We start from the raw sequence: 13570 nt of genomic DNA, 5'->3' as shown, positions 1-13570 counted from the left end.
ATGAAAGTTGCCAGAACTGGGATTAGAACTGCTGGACTAGCAAGAAGCTGGCTGAGGAACTGAGGTTTGGGGTTACTTAAGGTCAAGTGGCCCCAGGGTTACTTGAGGTCACTGGTGCAAGGCCGGGTGTGGGGGGGGAAGCCTGGTGGCAAGGAGGAGACAGCCAGGAAAGAGAGAGAGACAGAAACCTGGGAGGTTGGGGCTGAAAACTGAGGCAGACAGCTGACATATTGGGGGGCGGGGCAGATAAGTGGTGGCTTGACATTACAAGATGGAAACTTGACATGACTTATGCTAGCTTACATAGGCCTAAAACAGTAATCACACAATATAAAAGCAGTAAAAAATCAATACAAAAATAATAATTATCACTTATAAAACAGTGGATATCTACATCAAAATAGCAGGGCACTTATTTGCAAAGAGAGGAGAGAAAAATAAAACTTACTACCTAAAATAAAATGTTAACTTTTATCCTGCATCTTAGCTTACTTATACTTATCTATAGGGAATAGAGAGGGAGAGAAAAAGTCAGAAATGGTTGGGGAAGGGGAGGGAATGCATTTTAAAATATAGAAAAAAAAAACAACTGGGGGTTTTGCTACAATGTAAGTAGCAAATTTACTTGTGATTAGTAACTGTGCAGTAGAGCACATGTAGATGCTGACCAGGAGCAAATTTGCTCCCTGTCAGCCCCGCCACTAGAGGGCCAGCCTCAGGCTAGCCCCAGGGCCCTGGGGCTGGGATCCTTTCCTGCCCCAAGGCAGGGCCAGCTCTATGCCTGCCTCAGCCTCAGGGCCTTAAAACCCTGCAGGGATGCTGGAGCCAAGGGTACATGTTGGCAGCCTGTGGCCACTGCTGGCCACCATGTCCCCCAGAGCAGGCCATAGGGCAGCTGCAGCAGCCTGCCTGTACCCTGGCGCTGCTCCCTGGCACCACAGTGTCACATGACTGCCAGGGCCACGCCATCCAGCCCCACAGGGTGCTGCAGGCACTTGCCAGGCCTGGCAGCACCCAGACTCACCTGCAGCCAGCTTCTGGCCACCTGGGCCAGCTCCAGCTGGCTGCAGGTGACCTGCAGCAGCCTGCCCTGGCCCTGCAGCTGCTGTCTGGCACCAGCTCACTGCACTGTACCCCTGCTCTGGGTGCTGCAGGCAGCTGCCCAGGCCCAGCAGTCCTGGGGCTCCTGCTCGAGGCCCAGTGGGCCATCAAGGGAACCATACTGATGTCCTCCCCAGCACCACATATCACCTTCCAGGACCCCAACTGGTCCCAGGAAGAGACTACAAGCCAGATTGTACTGTGGAGTGTGGCTAAGGTTCTGTTTGTACAGGATGGGTGCTCCAACACCCATATTTAGGAGGGGCTGTCAGACCGTTTGTGTGAACGCGGGCACGACTGGTCAGTGCACCAGTGCTGCATAAAGGTCAAGGCCTTGCAGGCACAATGGGTCACAGTCACTAACCACAACCTCCGGTCAGGGGCTGCCTACAAGTCCATGCCCTTCATGTGGCCACTGGACAACATTCTTGTGCCCCAGGATCCTGGCCACAGCCATGCCATCTATTCAAGCACGGGCAGCCTGCTCAAGCCTCTGTTACAGCCTGGCACCCTTGGTGATGCATCACTGGGGGAGGGCCCCTTGGGCTGCCAGGAGCCCATCCCACTGAGCTCCCTGCCCCCAGCGTTGTCCAGCAACTCTGGGAGCCCAGGCCAACGGTTGCCCCACTAGCTCAGTGGCCTCAGCCCGGCTTACAAGGCCAAGACAGCCATGGCACTGCTGGCTGCCCGCAGCACCAGCTCCTCCTCAGAGGGGGCCTCTGCCCAGGCAGTCTGACGCTGCACCTCTGTGACTCTTGACACTGCCGGGAACTACATGCCCTCACCAGTGGGGACTGACCTGGGCCATGGCACGGCAGCCCCACCCACCTGGGTGAAAGGCCCTCCCCACCCTGGCCCCTGCCCCTGCCCCTGTCCCAGCCCCCCAGCTCCAGCCGAACTCCCCTGGTCCCCAGGATCCCCCCCACAGCACACAGGGAGGTGGGAGACAGTGCAAAACTTTACTGAGCAGCCTGTGCCTCCACAGCTAGGTGAGCATGGGCCTCTCACATGCCAAGAAACGCATCCATACCGCTGGCAATATTCTCCTCAGCTGCAGGAGGCAGGGATGTGTAGCACAGCCACAGGTAGCCTCCAGGTGGCGGAGGTTGCAGAGCAGCGTGGGCTTGCCCATCACACCATCGAAGCTCAGGGTCCTTTGCCAGGTGCACAGTTGTGCCTGGGGCACCATGGCCATCAGCAGCAGCAGGGCATAGTGGGTCAGGCACCCTTCAGTCTGCACAAACAGCTCCCCATGCTGTGCCTGGGACACTTGCAGCAAGGGTATGCTCAGAGTGCAGAACCAGTCGGGGGGAGGGGGGCTGGCCCCAGGGTGCCTTCCTGGAGAGGCTCCCTGTGGAGAGGGCAGGGGCACTGACAGCTCCACATCCCAGTCATCCCTGAGCCCCATGTCCCCCAAGCCCAGGTGCCATAGGCTTGGTGGCAGCACAGGAGACAGGCTGGCCTGCAGGGGAATGGCGTTGGAGCCACAGCAGCTGGGAATGGGTTGGGGGAGGCAGACTGTCTGTAGTCAGCACCCAGCGGCCTGCCTGCCCCTAGGAAGAGAGCAGGGATGTGGGGCTCAGCCGGCGGCTGCCTGGTCCTGGTCCTGCCCGGCCAACTTACCATGGCCCATGGGCACCCGCATACGCGTGACCGCCAATCTGTGGCCTGGTACAAAGCATCTTATCTCAGAAGTATTGCAAATTCTCACAACTTTTTTCTGGCTTTGAAGGTCCTGCAGCTGCACACGGGGGCTAAGCACCAGTTGGCAGGTGGGATAGCAGCTTAGGGTCACCGCCAGCCTCAGCTGGGGGCCTGCGGATGCCCCAGCTAAGGCAGAGGAGGACCCAGAACCAGACCCTCCTGCTGGACCACCTGGTTACTGCATCCAAGGAGCAGCTGATGAACTCACAGGCTTGGCGGGTGGAGGATGTCACCCAGCAGGACACATGGTGGGTGGAAAATATGGCCTGCAAGAAGGCGCAGGAGCCGCTTAAGGAAGCCAGGGATTGGGTGGAGTGGGGGTTCTGGGAGAGGCGTCTGGCCCTGGAGGAGTGCCACAATGAGGCCCTGGAACGGCAGGCTGTGCTGGTAGCCAGGGCAGCAGAGACCATGGAGGAGGACCACCAGGTGCTGGACACCATCCTGGCTCTGGTGATCACTTTTGTGCTGCCTGCTGCCCTGCTGCCAGCTGCAGCACCACTTGCTCCCTGGCAGCTACTCGCCATTCAGCAGCAGGCCCCACCATGGGCCTGGGCAGAGGTGCAACACTAACTCCAGCAGCGCAAAGCCCATGCCCCTCCCCGACGCTGGGTTCCCCAGCACTCAGCCCCTAATCTGGGCCCAGTCCCGCTACTCGCCTCAGATCCATGCAGCCATGGAGCAGGAGCTGCCCACAGCAGGGCCAGCACCATATGCAGGCTCTGCTGGCCCTGGCCACTGGCTGCAGGAGGGGGAAGATGGGTGCGCCAGGAGAGCAGTGGCTGCCGTTGCCCCTGGGCAAGCCTCCCACCTGCCAGAGCTGCTGCAGGATGCACACCCACAGAGGAGCAGCCAGAGGCCAGGGTGCTGGGCACCTGTCCCCGAACTCTGCCCCTAGTGCCCCTACTCTGGGAGGACACACACAATCACAACCATATAAATAGTTCACACGGGAAAAAGGTGTTTTATTGGTGGTGGGTGGGGTGGTCGTAGAGGGGTACTGTGGGGAGGGAGGGAGGGTGGAATGGGTTCTGTGGCTGGGGAGGGAAGGGGAAGGGGGGTCGGTTTCTGTGAGGGGAATAAACTGCTTTTCAGAGAACTTTCTGCAGTGAGCATGATGCTGGGGGTGCATGATGGGGTGAGGGTCTGTGGGTAGCTGTCCAGGTGAGCTACAGCAGGGAGTGCAGGAGGAGGTGGTCAGCCAGTGCCTCTCACATCCGGTGCTATGGCCCCCATGACAGGTGTGTGGCTCACTTGGGGCCTTGGCAGGGGGGATTGCCACTGTTGCTGCTGCCGCAGCTGATACTCCCAATGCCAGGCGACCCCTGCCCACTGCACCACCTCCTCCTCCCAGGCCTCCTCCTCCCTGGACCTCGCAGATGTTATGCAGCACACAGGCTATGATGACCCATGGGATGTTGGCCTCAGCAACCTGGAGGTGGGTGGTGAGGATGTGCCAGCATCCCTTTAGCTGGCCAAAGGTGCACTCCACCAGGGTGCGGGTCTGGCCCAGGTACCTATTGAAGAGGGCCTGCCAGGGGTTCAGCTGGCCAGTGTAGGGCAGCATGAGCCAGGGGAAGAGTGGTTGGGTGAGGTTCCCAATGAGATGGGGCAGGACCATACCCAGCTGGAAGTCTGGCACCCCCAGTGCAAAGTGCCTGCTGTCCACTAGAACTGGCAGGGCAGAGTTGAGGAACATGTGGGCATCGTGGGCACTGCCTGCCCAGTTGGCACTCAAGTTTGTGAAAGTGCCATGGTGGTCGACAATGGCCTGGAGCATGATAGAACGGATGCCCCGCCAGCTGTAGTAAGGGAGGTCACTTAGTGGGGCAGGCAGGTGACAGAGATGTGGGTCCTGTCCAGGGCCCTGATGCACTGGGGGAATCCCAGGGCACAGAGCCCTGCCATCAACACCAGGGGGTCATGAATACAGAGCAGTGTATGTCCCAGCATGTCCTGGATGACGCTGCACACCTCCAGGAAGGCCTCCCCAGTGGTGGCCTTGCCCACACCAAAGAGGTGGCTGACATAGCGGAGGCTGGTGTGTGTGGCCACTTTGAGCAGGGTGATGGCCAGCCAGGTGTCCTCAGGGAGGGGCTGCCACATGGTGGTGTCCTGCAGGTGTGGGTGGAGCTGCTCCAGGAGCTCCTGGAGGTGGCCCAGGTCATCTGAAATGGCTCCAGCCACTGCTCGTCATCCCAGGCGTTCTGAAAGACATGCAGCCACCAGTCCTGGCTGGCTTAGAGGGCCCACAGTTGGTGGGGCTGGAAGCCCAGAAAGGCATGGACAGCCCCAGCAGTTGTGTTCAGGAATGTACTGGCAGTGTCCCTGCCAGGGTCCGGCTGGCAGGACAGAGTCTAGGCGGCAGCTGTGTGGCGGTGGCAGGGGGCCTGGGAAAGAGCGGTGAGCCCAGCCAGGTAGGTGCTGCACACAGGAGAGTCAGCAGGGCCCAGACTGCCCTGGGACAACCAGGCGAGTGCAGAGGCGAGCAGGAGCCTGGGGCACTGGGCGTTGCTGCCAGGGATGGGAGGTGGGGCAGCCATAGTGTGGGGAGGCAGAGGCTGCAGCAAGAGATCCACTGCATGCTGCCCCTGGCATGCTGCTCCCAGCCAGAAACACAGCTGGCCAGGGAGCAGAGAGTGGAGCTGCCTTTTAAAGATGGCTAGTGGCCACAGACAGCTGCAGCGGGAGCCTCCAGCTCTCCCTAGTGGCAACAGGGACCTTGAGCAGGGTTGCAGGGAGCAAAAGCAATTTCCTGCTATGAACAGCAAATCTGCACCCACATACCTACATGTGTAGATGAGTTTACTCTTGAGTAGTTTACTTGAGAGTAAACTGCTTCCGGGTTATTTGCATGTGTAGATGCACCCTGTCTGGCCCTTCAGGTGGAGAGGCACTCTACATAGGGACAATAATTATCTTTACCACCACAGAGCAACAGAATAACTACAACCAACATCATCCAGAGGAGTTGGCCTCCTATTAGCCAGGCATAGTAAATGAGAACCTGAGAAGAGTCCATCCCATCCCAAGGCAACTGAATAATAAATCTTAGGGATCTTGCTGTTCTATCCATGTATGCTGCAAAAGCATCACGCAGGCCTTCTGCCCTCCCTGACCTAATAGCAATGGGGCAGTCAGAGTTTGCACTCCAGCCTTGATGAAGTCTAGGAACTGACCAAGTTTGTCTGGAATAAAAAATCAAAACTTGACCACTGTATATTTCCCTCCAAACAGGAATGGCGGGTCATTGCCTCAGTGTGAGTGAGTGTGTGTGTGTACTTCTCCTGCTGCCTTTCATGTAGACATCAGAATTCTACTGCATGACAGTACAATGCACCTCCCGATAGCTCAGAATCATGAATGACAGGGGACTCCTGAGACTGGGGGGGCACCATGGTGGTGAGCGGGGACCGCCCGCAGCCGCCGGTGTAGATGTCAGCAGCGGTGAGCAGCAAGCGGGGACTGCCCTCAGCCACTGACAGCAGTGTGGGTGTTGGCAGCAGTGTTGGCGGTGGGGGGGGCAGGGTGGTGAGTGGCAAGTGGGGACCACCCACAGACACTGCCAGCTGCATTGACGGTGAGGGCAGGGGGGCCAGGTGCGAGTGGCAACTGCTCGTAGAACCCAGCAGCGGCTTCAGTGGTGGCCCATCTCAGAGGGGGCACATGCCCCCCATGTATGCCCAGAGTGCTGTGGATAGTCCATTCCACAGCTGTGGCACCAGAGCTTTGAGAGCTGTCATGATGTATCCTGCACAAGTTACACAACAAAACAGACGTAAAACTAGGGATAGAGTCCAAGCAACCTGATTCCCAGTCCCTGTTCTGATCATTGGAAGACACTTTGCATCTCACTCCTGAGTCCCAAGGAAATTCATCTTTTCTTCCAATGTGGATTTCAAAAACAGTTTAGCAGTGAGTGCAGGAAAAACAGTACAAGGAAGTCTAACGCCTTCACCTCCAGTAGTGTAACTGAGAGGAAGCGGCCGAGGAAACAGCCTTGGGTGTCACCTTTGTAGGCAGCTGCAAAAATAGCTGCCACAGCTAACCATGCTGCTGCAATAAATACTGTGATAGGCAGTGCTGTCACATGCACTACAACTGCTCCAGGTACAGAGCTGCCCTGCTCTGCATGCTGGCCTGCACAGAAGTAGAGGTACAGGAGTGGAGCAGGGGGCATTGTTTTTCTGAAAAGCCTGTGCCCTATGTGGGACATACGCAGATCACACTGGAGAGGCACGTCCTCTGTAGCGGGCCTGTTGGGCAGCACTGTGACACTGCAGAAGCAGTTTTGCTGCTCTTGAATAAGCTGTGGTCAGCAAGATGGAACTGAGCTAGTGACTGATCACCTCAGCTCAGTGACAGGCCCTGGAGAAGGCAGTATCTCTCTTTACAGACTGCTCAGCCTGGACTAGATCAGAGATAGACAGTGTGGGGTTGGTTTGTTCTCTGTCCAGGACTTGTGGCAGGGGCAGAGACACCCCTGGCCCTGTCCACTCCTCAAATTGGTGGCAGGAAAGGGGGAGGGTGAAGACTTGTAAGTAGTGTATGAAAGGCCCAAGGTGTCTCATTTCCTTGCGGACATCTTGCAGGCACTGAATCAGTTAAACTATCTCCACATCCATCTGTCCTGGTAGCCTGAAGAGGAGGGCACATTCAGCATTGACCTGGCAGCGGAGCATGAATGTTGGGAGCTGAAAAGATACAGATCCCCAGAGCATAGAACCAGCTCCCAGGAGTGAACCGCAGCCCCAAAGCACTCCAGGAAACAGGAGTACCAGGGACTTGCAGGGGGAAGCATTAGGCTCCAGCTGCAGCATCTCCAACCTGCCCTGGGTTGGCTTGCAAGTGGGTAACAGGGTACAGGGAGTACAAAGTAACAGGGATTTCAGCAGCGGGACAAATGACAAGTATTGCAGAAGGAACTGAAGAGAACTGCCTTATCCCCTTCCGGCAGCTCCTGCTGATGCAGGGAGAAGTCATCAGAAGCCCTGTCAAAGCCGCAGTCATCTGTTCTCACCACTGTGCAGCATCCAGCCACTAGAATAACATTTGTAGCATAGGCAACATCCTTAATCAGAGGAACAATTCACTGGGCAGCCCTTTTACAGGACTGTCAGGAGCAGGAAGGTCTGAATGCTTTTCCTGGAGGCAACCACATGGGCATTGTGATGGCTCCTGTGAGGGAGACCATCAGGTAGTTCATTCTTTCAATTGAAACTGTGCTCTCATATGTGGCTAAGCCATCTCTTCCAGATAGATATCCAGCCTGTAAGTGAAGACACCAAAAGATGGACAATCCATTACTTTCCTTGGGGGTTTGTTCTCATGGTGGAACAGGTCCCAAGTCCTCCCAAATCAAACAGCCCATTGGGCTGCTGTGATTAAGACATGACAGTTTCTACATTCAATGGCACACAAGAGAACAATGTTCCTCGTGTCACATCCATTCACTTGAAGGGTCAGGTACCCATTGGTAATGGTGATGTATGAGTGTCCTTCAGCACAAGTCCTCTGGAGTTGTACCAAGACACCTTAGCTGCTTGGCCATCCACCCCAGTGATAGTGAATCTCCCACACAATTAAAAGTTTGTTTCTAATTTTTAACTTAAATTTGTCTGGCTTCAGGTTCCAGCCATTGGTTGTAATTCTGCGTTATCTTCACTAAAGAGCCCCTGAGCACTTGGTATTCTGCCCCATGAAAATATTTATACTCTGTGGGCGCTCCTACACATTCATTAATGTGCTGTATTACTGGGCATTAATTTTAGTACTTAGTTAACCAAGTACTAAATCAATGAGCAGTAACTCACACTACTGCACAGTAGCACCGGCGCCTGGGTTTCAGATGCTTACTGTGCAGTAGTGTATCAGGATGTTTTTTGTCCAGCACACTACTGCGCAGTGTTATTAGGCTACTGGTGCAGTTAGCATCTCATGTGGATGCACCCTGTGGGTGCATCTACACATGCATTAATGCGCTTTTCCTAAAGCACATTAAATTTAGTACCTCTGGGCATTTATATGCATACTTTTCTGTCCCACAACACACCAGAGATCCACTGCTTTTGAACAGACCCAATTAAGCAAGTCTGCTCTTCATGCGAGCTGAGGCAAACTGTGCTGCTCTGCTTGCAGTTGTATAAGCAGTGAAATATGGGTGGGCATGCAGAAAATGGTGGTGGTGCACTTTGGAACTAATGCACCCCCAATGTGATTTAATTCAAAAGTGCACCATTGCCATTTTCACAGCATTGATGCGTGTACACTGATGCGTACTTTGCGTCATTTTTTCACCAGTCCCAAGAGACGGCCCTGCTCAATACAGTATGGGATGACTGGGGCAAGGGAGAATTGTTACCCTTCATCAATGTTGACCATGTGAAGGAACACCTTGAGAGGCTGGACACCTTCAAGTCAGCTGGCCCAGACAGCTTATACCCCAGGGTACTTAAGGAGCTGGCAAGCATCATAGCTCTGCCACTGGCACAGATCTTCGAGAACTCGTGGTGCTCAGGTGAAGTGCCCGAAGATTGGAAGAAGGCCAATGTGGTGCCTATCTTCAAAAAAGGGAGGAAAGTAGATCCAGGGAACTACAGGCCCATAAGCCTGACCTCTATCCTGGGGAAGATCTTGGAAAAAATCGTCAAAGAGACCATTCTTGACAAACTGACTGAAGGCAACTTCCTGAGGGATAGCCAGCATGGGTTTGTTGTGGTAGGGCTTGCCTGATCAATCTCATCTCCTTCTATGACCAGATGACATATCACCTGGACAAGGGAGAAGAGATTGATGTCATATATCTTGATTTTAAAAAAGCTTTCCATCTGGTATCCCATGATCATCTCATGGAAAAATTGGCCAACTGTGGCCTCGGCTACATCACAGTCCGCTGGCTGGGGAATTGGCTCTGAGGTCGGACCCAGAGAGCGGTAGTTGATGGAAGTCAATCATTGTGGTATGCTATGACCAATGGGGTCCCCCAAGGCTCCGTTCTTGGGCCTGTTCTTTTCAACATCTTCATTAATGATGTGGACATTGGTATCAGAAGCAGACTGGCCAAGTTCGCTGGTGTCCCCAAACTTTGGGGTAAAGCGTTCACACCGGAGGACAGGATGGTGATCCAGGCCAACCTTGACAAGCTCAGAAAATGGGCAGATAACAACCTGATGGCCTTCAATATTGAAAAATGCAAGGTACTTCACCTTGGGAAGAAAAACCCGCATTATGCTTATAGGCTCGGCAGTGCTACGCTTGCTAGCACCACGGCTGAGAGGGACTTGGTGGTCATGATTAACCACAAGATGAATATGAGCCATCAATGTGATGTTGCAGCCGGCAAAGCGAGCAGAACTCTGGCTTGCATCCACAGATGCTTCTCATGCAAATCCCAGGATGTGATCCTCCCGCTGTACTTGGCCTTGGTGAGGCCGCAGCTGGAGTACTGCATCCAATTCTGGGCTCCACAGTTTTAAAAGGATGTGGAGAAGCTTGAGAGAGTCCAGAGGAGAGCCACTTGCATGATCAGAGGGCAGGAAAACAGGCCTTATGATGAGAGCCTGAGAGCTATGGGACTCTTCAGCCTGGAAAAATGCAGGCTCAGGGGGGACCTGGTGGCTGCCTATAAGTACATAAGGGGTGTGCATCAGGATTTGGGGGAATGCCTGTTCCCCAGAGCGTCCCAAAGGATGACAAGGTTAAATGGTCACAAACTCCTCCAAGACCATTTCAGGTTGGACATAAGGAAAAACTTCTTTACTATCCAAGCCCCCAACGCCTGGAACAGACTGCCTCCAGAGGTGGTGCAAGCGCCTATTCTGAACTCCTTTAAGAAACAATTGGATGTTTATCTTGCTGGGATCCTTTGAACCCAGCTGACTTCCTGCCCCTGGGGCAGGGGGCTGGACTCGATGATCTTCTGAGGTCCCTTCCAGCCCTAATGTCTATGAAATCTATGAAATTTTGCCACTTATACAACTGCAAGCATTGCAGCGCTGGGCACCTTTCAAAAATGCCTCTAGTGTGAGGTACTAAACAAATGTATATTAAGCTGTCTTAATGCACAGTAGCAAATGTGCATGGTTTTTAAGTGACACTTAATGTGCAGTAGTCTATTTTCTGTGCATTAGCGTAATAGTTTTTTTACGTGACACTTTAATGTGCAGTAAATAGGCTACTGCCCATTAAACCACACGTATAGATGTGCCCTCTGATCCTGTTACTACTGGATCTTTTGTTTGATATGCTAAACAGATGAGCGCTCTCAGTCTCATGCTGTGAGTTATGTTCTCCAATCCTGAAGTATTTTCCTGGTTAATTGTGGTGCCATGCTATGTGGGTTCCTTTGGTTCCACTAGGAGGCTGCTTTTCTCTCACCACTTTGCTGACCAAAATGCTATTCATATCCAGCCAAGCCACATGGCTGCCAGGCAGGGAGAATCAGGGCATGCTCAATGAATGAATTGCACCTGCCTCTACCATCCTGAGTCTAACTAATGTAACCCAGTCTTTGGGATGTCTGAGTCACTACAACCTATGAGAAACTGTTTCCTTCCCACCACTAGCAGCAAACAAATGACAAGAGATCATAGCCTGAAAGTGCCCAGATCCTTAGTCCAGCACTTTGTGTCCTGTTGGCCTCCATATCAGTTTGGCTAGCACAAAGTCCTCCCAAATAGAGAATCACAGCCCACCCAGCCCCCAAGAGCACCCTTATCCCCAGACACAAGGCTAATTCTGCACATCCTCCACAGAAGCTTCAGACTTGAGTGGGGAATACATGGGTCAGAGAAGTGCAGATTAAGGAAGCAGGAGGGAACATGGTGAAGGGGGATCTGTGCTCTGTCCATTCTGCACTGCTGCAAAGCCCTGTAGGAGCCAGATGTGTGCCAGCCCCCACTGCCACCAAAGAACAGGCAACCAGACTAGGCCTGCCCTGTCCCAGCCCCTATGAGCAGAGTTCAGAAGGACCTGTCAGCAGAGACCCCAATTCTAGCAAATGACTCAGGGTGACCACCTAGCCTGGAGGTACCAGCCCCAGCTTCCCTTGTCTCTTTAAAGAACTCTCTGAACAGGCCCCTCCTAAGTGAACAGCAGGTGAGGCTTACCTTCATATTCCCTTGGATTCCATGTTATGAGGAATTCATGCCATAATCCATGTTGTCAGCTGCTGCAGCTGTATTGTGAGTCTCACTATACTCCCAAGTGGATCCCCTGAGTAAAGCTCCAGCTCCTGGAGTCACAAGAATATGGGAGAGTCTTCGCTTTCCATTCAAAAAGAAGGAAGTCCTCACTACTGCAGGTAATAGCTGTGGTAATCTGATTCCTAAAGGCTCCAGTATCAAGTAGAAAGAATGCAGCAGCTCTCCTCTCTGCTCACAAAGCCCCTGGGAGGGGCAGAAAACTGGAGTCACTCACCATGTGTATCTGGCATAAGTCTGAGCCCTAAGCATCATTCATGCAAGTTAACCTCTGTCCCGTGGGTCAGACATGTAAATATGTGTGTGTGTGTCTGCTTCTCCTGCCAGCTCCCACTGGGGGCTCAGATTTACCCCAGGGAAAATCCCAGGTTCCAAATACTTCTATAAACCAGAGAGATGCTAGCCAAGTCCCTTTAAGGGGCAGGGAGAGAAGAGTGGCCTCAGTGGACCGGGAACCCACTAGTGGCAGCATGTGAACCTCCCCCGACCCATAGCGCACAGCAGAACATTTGCTGATGGTCAGAGTCACTCGATCAAAGGCTAATCAGGCAGGTTAATAGCTAGGGACTAATTAAGTGGGTAAGGCAAGGCATAAATGTGTGAATCTCCATTGGCACAAATGACCAGCACGGTCACAGAGTCACGCTAACTAAAGTGGGTTCATCCCCCTGTGCAGTGCAGACCTGGTCCTGCTCCTGGTGACTGAAGCTCAGATCCCTGCTCACAGTAAACATCAGCAAACCAGGACTTTAAGGAGTTAATATTTCCTGCTGCCCTGCATGTAAACAGTGCAAACTTCATGCACAAAGGGCAACAGGACTGGAAAACAGCCCATCCAGCTGGCTTGGCCCAGACAGTAGGACCCCTGGAACATGTACTGTGCAGTCTCCTGCTGTTTGAGAAAGATTTGGTACTCCCTGAATCGCATCCAGACACTTCATAGAAAATGTGGAGACCTACTCCATAAACGGAGAATCAAAGAGAGTCTGGGTTGTGACTGTGGTGCAATTTTTCAGATCGCGCAACACATTGTGAATGACTGCTCGATTAAATCATTTAATGGCCATCTAAAATCAATCTATGCAGCTACCCCTAAAGAAGTCAAATGGTTATCAAATTTAGATATTAAATCTATAAATGTTGTAATCCTAAAATGTCATACGAAAGAAGTGTTTGGGTTTGTCTCAATTACCACAGAAGAGCAGTTTGGCTTCCCCTGCTGGTTTGGGACAAACCCAGACATTCAGGCTGTAGATTGAGCTGCGCATAGGCAATAGCAGGGAGCATATGGGGAGTGGAGTGCTCTTGTGCCCTGTGGCTTTAAACTTGCCCTAGAGCCACCGCAACTGGTCATGCTGAGCAGGAGGCCTGAGGACTGCTTCCTGCAAGCTGCACCATACGATGGCTGCACTGAGCACAGGGGTTCAGGGGTTCCCAAAATGGATCCTCCAGGAAAATATGGTTGCTTCAACCCTGCCATTAGGAATTGCTGTCCTGATGTCTTCTACCTGGAGGTCAATTCCTCCCCTTCAGTACTACCCACTCTGGAGCGCACCCCTTCTCTTTCC

The sequence above is a fragment of the Alligator sinensis genome, unplaced genomic scaffold, assembly GCF_000455745.1.
Source record: "Alligator sinensis unplaced genomic scaffold, ASM45574v1 scaffold216_1, whole genome shotgun sequence".
Lineage (NCBI taxonomy): Eukaryota > Metazoa > Chordata > Crocodylia > Alligatoridae > Alligator > Alligator sinensis.
The sequence above is the reverse complement of the archived record's forward strand: the minus strand, read 5'-3'. Positions refer to the sequence as shown.